The 8,856-nt window shown below is 39.3% G+C and overlaps 1 protein-coding gene across 1 annotated transcript in view; it reads right to left on the bottom strand.

Moving 5' to 3' along the window:
- Nucleotides 1–8,856, bottom strand: part of LOC145899293 (inositol hexakisphosphate and diphosphoinositol-pentakisphosphate kinase 2-like) — a 68,695-nt gene that overhangs the window by 46,243 nt on the left and 13,596 nt on the right. The window lies entirely within an intron of this gene.

Below are 8,856 nucleotides of genomic sequence, written 5' to 3'. Positions count from 1 at the left end.
ATTCTATTAAGCTGGTCATTGTCAACGTCTACGGACCAAACAGGGACGAACCGGAATGTATAGATAACCTGTTCTCATCACTAAACAATTTCTCAAATGCCCATGTTATTATAGGAGGAGATTTTAACTTAGTATTGAACGACAAACTCGACAAATCGGGTACCGATAAACATGCTAACCGGAATGCGAAGAAAAAGTTAGAGCAATATACAACAAATCTGCAGAAATACTCGAGATTTCAGAAAAATGCATATGCCGCCTCACGTACTGATTTTTTTCTGTTAGACAAACCACGCACCACAAATGTTACAAATGCCGATATAGACCCGGGAATATTGTCAGACCATTGTATATGATAACTTCACAACTTAATACCAACCCTCCGTCCCGTGGAAGAGGATACTGAAAGTTCAATGTATCCCTACTTAACGAAACTAATTATAGAGAGAAAATAGTTGATGTAGTCACCAACTTCGAACGAGAAAATCCCCCAAATGATACAAACCCACATACAAGGTGGGACACACTAAAAGCCGTGATTATAGGGGGAAACAATTCGTCACGCCTCAAACGCTAAACGAACAGATTGGCAACCCTACATAAATTCGAAAACCGTATAAAAAAGCACAAGATACATTAGCTGAAAAGGGGGAAGACGAACGTTTACTAAACGAGTTAGCTCATCTTCAGGACAAATTAAACGAATTTCTTGTGCGCCAAACTAAAAGCGCAATCGTCAGAAGCAGAGCACGAGCGTTTTTTAAAGGGAGATGAGGACGACTTTCATAAGGTATTTAAAGTAATTGAGGGGTTTGGAGAATTATCAGGGTGCAAATTAGATGTGAGTAAGCCCGTCGCTTTTTTTATAGGTTCAAAAAGAAATAAACGTTTCAAACCTATGGCAAATGAAGGCCAAACATGGCCTGAGAACGTTATAAATATCTTGGGGTAGAAATACCAATCAAAACAAATGACAACAAGTTGATGGTAAACAGGAACTTTAATCCTATCCTTAAACAAATCCAAGTGGTTTTAAATCTCTGGTCGTCAAGAGGCTTGACACTACACGGAAAGACAATAATTATTAAATCTCTGGTAATTCAAATTTTAATGTATAAATTCAGTGTATTACCGACAATCTTAACCAACGACCTTATTTCAAAAATCGAGCGACCAATATTTAAATTTCTTTGGGGTTCAAAGTGGGAAAGAGTTAAAAGAGAGATATTATGTTTGGATGTAGACGAAGGCGGCCTCGGCGTGATTGATATTGATAACTACCTCCTTGCACTAAACTTAAAATGGTTTAGAAAACTCCACGATGACGTGGTTAATGAAGGTAATTTTAAATGGAAATGTAAATGTTGAGTCTTCACGGTTAAAACTGAAAAGTAAGCCTGTATTTAAAGATTTTTAAATAATTGGGTAAAGAACTGAAATGAAAGACCAGTCAGTAAAGTGAGAAGTTTCGGGTGTAGGGTTTGCACAAATATAAAGGTTTTAACTTAGGAGAAAGTATTTCAGATTCCGTGGGGGATAGATGTTGACCTGGTGAAAGAAGGTGTTGATAAAGATAGAAAGTGGTGCATGGGGCAGTTTATTTCGGATTCTAAAATTAGAAAGTGGAAGTCCGATATTATATTCAAAAAAAAAGAGCGGGGGTTCTGGGTGTGTCCAGTATTGTGTGTTTGTAGTAATTTTTGATAGCAAAGCATAGGGGGTAGTTCGGCAACGCGGTAACCACCGTGGTTAAACGACGCCGCCAGGGTTTTGATGGAAAGGGTGAATTTTTGGTGGCCTGCAACAAAGCTTGCCACAATGCTGTGGAATGCTTCTCGCTCCCGCTGGGGAGAAGGTACGTTTTCCCTAAATAAGATATTTGGGGTAGGAGTACAGTTTTGGTAAGGTTGCATTTGGATTTATAGGTATTAAGAAAGCTCTATTCCTCTTTATGTTCCACCTGAGTTTACCTCTTTCATGCTACATTTATTTGCGTCATATACAATAGAAATTTTTTAACATTTTGGCGTCATGTACATATTCTAACATGACAAGAAATTTATGTCAATCAAAAGATCACCTTCTTTGCAACAATGCGTCATATTTAAACTTATAATAACCCTTGACCCTTCTATAGCCGAACACTATCAATCATACCCACCTCGGTCGATGGTGCCTTGTCACATTTCGAATGTTCTTTTTGATATTTTGTTTAAACTTGGTCTTTCGAAACCGCTTTTAAATGTTTTACATTTACAACCCGTCTTTCAACTTAAGCTACTTCTTCTAAGTCTCCTTTGTCGCGTAATCGCAGCAAATTATCTCTTTGTCTCTGTCTGGTCTTTGATATCGCTCTATATATTTGCGACTCTTTTCACAAATAAGCAGATCATGGTTTTCGGTCTAACAGATCACAATGTGATCTCACAGATGATGGTCTCATAGATCAGCACAGATCACGGTGTTCGGTCCCAGATCTTTGTTTTGATCTCAGGCCGAACTGAGGTCCAAGAACAGACCATCGGTGTTGATGTCGGGTGTTCGGCGATGGAAACCTCTCAAAAACCTTAATTTCGCGACCCTCCACTGGCAACCTCTCGTAAAGGCTTGAACTTATAGCGCCACAGATATCCAGGGTTAGGGTTAAGATCGGCGTTAGGGTTCGAATTAGATGCGTCTTTAGGACGACATGCTTGTAGTGTGTAAGGATGAAATTGTACTGTTAAACTTTTGTTATGTTAACTAATTTGTTCCTGTTTCTATTTGAATAAGGCATATTAATGTAAAACGTGTCGATGCTTATTGAATCTGAATGGAACGTTGATGAAGCCACTAGCCGCAGGCTAGTAAGTACCTGGATCCCACACAGTTGGTATGTTCAGTTATATACGTGTGATGTGCCCGACGTGGTTTGCGAGTCTTTAATCTTTTTAATGTAAACGATTAACTAAGATGCAATTGTTAACTGTGCTGGGAGGCATATCTGCATTGTGCATTGTTTAATATTCTACTGTGACGTAGCAATATGCTATTATGAATGTTGTGGTTGCAGAAAACCGCTACGCTCAAAATAAACAAGACGGCCATTCGGACCAGGAGTGGGCTGTTGTGGTGGAGAATTGGTTGGGCGCGTTTGCTTAGTGGGACGAACGGCGCAGGACCAGGCTGCGCACAAGCGGTCGTAACAGTAGGAAAGCGAGATATTGTTGCGTGGCGTCATAGAAGGCGCTTCGGTCGCGCTAACGTGATACATGAACTTTTGAAAACGCGACAGAGACAAACCGTTAGTTTAGCATTGTCGTTTTGTCCACTCACTGCAAAAGATAGAAGTAGGTTAAATGAATTTTGAGGATGGCAAAGACCGCCGAGAAAAACTGACCAAATTAGCTGATCATGCAACACAGTTATTCTGTCATAATACAACTTTTTACCTGGCAGTAGCATTGCCGAGTTCGCGTCATAAATGATTTATTTAATTCGCTACACTCAACTACTAATGTATTTTTCGCAATATAGTTCGTAACTAGAAATGTTGAAATCATCAAATTAAAGTCAACACAAAGGGTAGGTTAAAGTTATGACATCACATCCAAAATGGCGTCATTTAATGTCACTTAGCAAAGAAACGCACCATTCCCGTCTTATCGAAGTACAGAGATATGTCGTTCCTGCTATGCCCTATGGTCTTCCGTTAATTAGGGACAAATAAGCCTTTGGTTTGTGACGTCACAATGACATATTTTTGTGTGATGCAAAACCCTGTACTGACCTTAAGGTAACGTAATCTGTGGATTCTCCCATGTTTGAAACATTCGATATCTGCAAAAAAAAACGCCTTCTCCCATATAAACAATGCATTTTTTCGACGCAAGCGCCTTGTATGATGTCAATTACACCATAGCGAAAAAGGTTTACGATTTTTGTGCAAGGCTTTTTACATTACCTTATTTGGCCAAACCGTAGGTTGAAACTATTACCTTATTTGGTAATATCAACTTCATTGTAAGGACGTTGATAATGGCCTTTGTTTCGCAATATCGCCTACACTTTTTCTAATTCTTTCAATGAAATAGCGAGCAATCTGCCATGTGGTTTTTATTGCAAATTGAACATGAATTCGTTGGTAGGCGTAAATGCTCGGCAACTATCGCTCTGCGGAGCTTTGCTTCATGTGGAGGATGCAATTAATTGCGCGACAGTACAGGCTATTGGCCAACAGCCACCCTTGTGTCTGTGGTGCGCTGATGAGGGAACAACGCCTTAGGGCAAGCAAAGATGGGTTAATATGGAGATGCCCGGACCAAGTAAGGGTTTGAGTTGAAATCGTCTGACTTGCATTTCCCGTTGTCTTCTCCAAATTTTGGAAATGCGCAGAAGAAGTTGCGTTAACATACACTTCCTATAGTTGCCTTCATGCTTGCAGGAATGTCGAAAACGAGTCTCCATTCGGACAGGATCGTTCTTCGAAGGAAGCAACCTGTCCATGGTTAAACTTCTCACAGTTCTTTACTATTGGGCTGAGGGACGGAGTCATGAGGCGATCGAAAAAGAGGCAGAAATATCGACAAAATAACAAAATTTCTGTCGATTGGTGTGGATTTCTCCGAGAGGTGATGGTTATACCATTTAAATGGGTTGTTTAATACTTATTTACAAGGTTTACACTGGCATCATGCAGATATGCACAGAGGACCTTCTGCAGAATCCATGTGTCATTGGAGGCCCAGGGCATGTCGTCAGCATCGACGAGTCGTTAGTTGTTAGGAGAAAGCCTTCCTCGAACGCCCAGGCTCGCCCGATTCCGCAGCAGTGGGTGTTCGGCGGCATTGATGTGGAAACCAAGTACTTTTTTAAAAACGTATTAATTGCATTTTGCACAGAACTATTTTAACAGGGACTGTTTTATGGAATTGGTTCCTTCGAGGGACCAAGTAACCTTGGAGGCAGTCATACCCCGACATATTTTGTCCGGCATAGAAATTTGGTCCGACGAGTGGCGGGCCTATAACAATTTAGGAAGTAACTTCACTTAGTGACCAGTAAATGTAGTTTTTTTAAACGTGTGTTTTTGCACTTGTAAACATCGGATATACTCACAGAACAGTTAATCACTCTGTGCAGTATGTTACGTCGCAAGGCGTCCACACTAACACCATAGAAAGCCTGTGGTCGGCGGCTAAACGCCAGTTACGCCGAAAAAATGGTGTCCATCGGGACTATATTCCGACGTACCTAGACGAATTTATGTGGCGTCAGAGGCGACCGAAGTCGCACTATTTCAATTATTTTGTGCTGGCCATCAGCACTAATCCAAATTATCAAGTGTAAATGTAAGTGTTATTAATCTGGTACATTTTAACAGTTTATACGAATGTAGTTTTTCAGATAGACTGCTGCAAAAAACCTAACTCTCGTGCAGGTACAATATGGAGTTGGACCATTCCAAGCGGCTGTTTCTTGAGTTGCTTCACATCCACAAAAATAGTGGCTGCGTCAACAACAAAGAACAATGTGCTTTGTTTCCGGCAGTTTATAATAATTTGTTGTAACTGTTGTGTCTCCTGCAATGTTTGGTGTTTTTGCCTCTAGCACGTGATTTGACAAGAGGTATCAACGTGTCCTTTTTTCTTTTGTGCCCCTGTGTGTTTTAGTGTGGTTCACTTTTTGCGTTATACCTGATGAAGTCTCGCCGCATGGCAGACTAAATGGCGAAGAAATACAGTGCGTTATTTTATGCCAGAAGAGCAGTACATTTTTAAAATGCAATTGTTACGTCATAAACAACAGTTTGTCATCGATTAAGAGAAGGTTAATAAAGTGGTATCAGGTTAAGATTTTACTATGTTGGTGTAGACACCCTTGTGGTTGTTTGTACCGGATTTCAAGTCCTTGCGATGATTCCTTCATGGTTACGTACAAATGTACACTATGGAACCTTGTTACTGCCAACGTCGCTAAAGCGTGTTAACGTCGGTTAACGTTTTAATGATTTTCGAAAGAAATACATGTTGGATTCCGTTGAGAATGGGCTCGATTGTCAAGGAGGGGCTCTTCTTTATAATATTCGAGAACCGATCAAAATCGACTTAAAATGTAATTGTTACGTCACAAACAAAAGTTTGTCGTCAATTAAGAGAGGGTTACTAAAGTGGTATCCAGTCTTTATGTATGTTGGTGTACACACCCTTTTGGTTGTTTGTACCAAATGTCAAGTTTGTGTGACGTCTCCTTCATTGACACGTATGGATGTATACTTTGGGACTTGTTCTGTCGCCAACGGCGCTAAAGCGCATTAACCTGAGCTTACATTTTTTCATATATTGGTTTACACACCCTAGTGGTTGATCGTACCCGATTTCAAGTTTCTCAGAGGTTTATTTTATTATGTAATCAATGAAGCGTAAAAATGTATTTCTTCGTTACTGTTGTGCCTTTTGCCGACCTTCCGATGCCTGCAGGAGAACCGCGTATGTGCGTGTAGGCGAGAAACTTCGTCGTTGCATATCTTCGGTTAGTGACATAATTTTTGGAGTGACGTCTTAACTTGACCCCACCTTCATTGTGACGTAATTTGGGGTTTCCCCGATTTCTAGAACATAGGTACGTACAATAGTACATCTAGTTTTGGAACCGGCACACAAAACGAATAAATTGCTGTTTCAGTGTCACGCCTAAACAAAGCAGCAATGTATAATCACAAATTCCCACATACGCATAAGCAACTCACCAATCATTAAGCCCTTTGCGAAATAGAACCGTGCTCCACGGAAGTCAAACACGAAAAGGAGTTTATAACTAGGGATGCACCGAAAGTTCGGTTTGCCGAATTTATTCGGCCGAAACTAAGGTTTTCGCAATTATTCGGTTTCGGCCGAATATTTCTGCAGAATTCGGCCGAAACCGAAACTTTTTTATAGCATATAACGCTGAAACGCAAAGTTTGGAAAAGGTCAAAATCATTGTTTAAACTATACGAATATGTTCGTTTCATTTGTTCACTTTCACAGAAATGATAAAAATCAACTTTAAGCACTTATGGTACGGAAGACGAGGTTATTCTTCAAGCGCCAAAAAAGGCTGTGTGATAGGATAAGATGTAATCCAGTATATGTTTTGTTTAAATTTATTGCGTTTAAAGAGATGGATACCAAAATTAGTTTCGGTTTATTCGGCCGAGTTAATTCGGCAACTTTTGCCGAATATTCGGTTTCGGCCGAATATAAAAATAGCTGTTTCGGTGCATCACTATTTATAACCACTTTTACAGTTTAAGAAAACTACCCGTTAACTCTTACGTCACAAACCGCAATAGACTGCAACAATTATAGCAGTGAAAAGAAAAAAGGGCACTGAAACAGAAATCAGCAATTGCTGACAAATAAGATGTGACACTAATCCGGTCCCTTTAATCGTGTTTAGGTTTGCAATCGTTTAAATTTCGAAAAGTTCAAAAAAGGGCAATTTATCATGCCGCCTGGTTGTTGGTATTAGTTATGTACATTCTGGGGTTTTTAAACCAATATTTTATGCGTTTGGCCGCATGAAAGTTTCGTGCCACAGAAAAGTGCGGATAGTCTTAAAAAAGATTGAAAAGCACTGCAATAGGCATTCCAGAATCTATATAATACGGCGCTATATATGGAAACAAACAACAAATTGCACAGACAAGAGTTTAATGATCAAATAGGAAATGATCAGGGCCATTGCTGTTTAAATCTCGTTGAGGATTCACCATGGCCTGACACCAGAAAAAGTGTTTAGCGGTAAAAAATTTAAAATGACGCAGACTTGGTTCGAAAACCAAAAAGCTGATCAAATGGTTTACTTAATTCATTCAATGGCACAATTTGTCTCTGCAAACTGCGGAGGTCACATTGTTGGGAAAATGATAACATTTTGTTGGGGTTTTTGTAGCAAAACTGAACAGACCTCCGCTTACCAATTTCCGACATGCTTTGCAACAAAAAGCAAATAATGAGTGACATTTTACTTCTGCACCAAATGTGCAATTTTCAAAAACATTTTTAATGCAATTAGCAACATCAACAAATTGGCTTACAGCAATTTTTTCTGTTACACCGAAGCGATTATGTTTTATACATGCCTTTTTAGTACTGGAAGGTTGGACCTAGCGTACATCATGAGAATGTGGGTCCCAGCGGTCGCTGTAGCTTTAAAGGTATAGGCTACCTAGCGCACCTGTGGTATTAAAAGGTACCTAGCGGAACCTAGTGTAGACTACATAGCGCACCTAGCGAAACTGTATTATCAGAAGGTACCACTGACAGCAATCTTAAAGCGTGCCTGAAACAGCAACAAATTCCCTTTGTACATAAATATAATTGTTTCTGTGTAACAGTAAAATAGGTACAAACGAAAAAAAGCTTTTGCAAGGCAAGCTCTTCCCTAATGTTCACCCAATTTTTTTTACTAATTAAGAAAATTTTTACCAGTATTCAAACTTCATTCGATCCCGTAATTTTTTTCTATTTTTATCACTGCCAACCAAGGTTACTATTATTAAGTTATGCAGCAATCAAACTGCAATATTTGTATCCTGAGTTTGAAATCAAAATTTTATTGGATTTAATAAAGACTAAGGGTGAAATGAATAAAATTATGTGATGGTTCAATTTTTGACGCCTTTTTGATGGAGTGGTTTTTCCACTGACAAAAAAAAACAAATTGGAAAGACTGCTTTGAGATTAAAGTTATGTCTTGTGATGGTCCCATGACTTTGTAATCCGTACCACTGTAATAGCCCAGTCAACATCTTATTTGTGAATATTGTTATTGTGTTATGCAACACAAAACTGGTCAAAACAAATTAATTGTTGGACATAGTCATTTTGGTAG

Source organism: Ascidia mentula, chromosome 4, assembly GCF_947561715.1.
Source record: "Ascidia mentula chromosome 4, kaAscMent1.1, whole genome shotgun sequence".
Lineage (NCBI taxonomy): Eukaryota > Metazoa > Chordata > Ascidiacea > Phlebobranchia > Ascidiidae > Ascidia > Ascidia mentula.
This window is presented reverse-complemented; position numbering and strand designations above follow the sequence as displayed.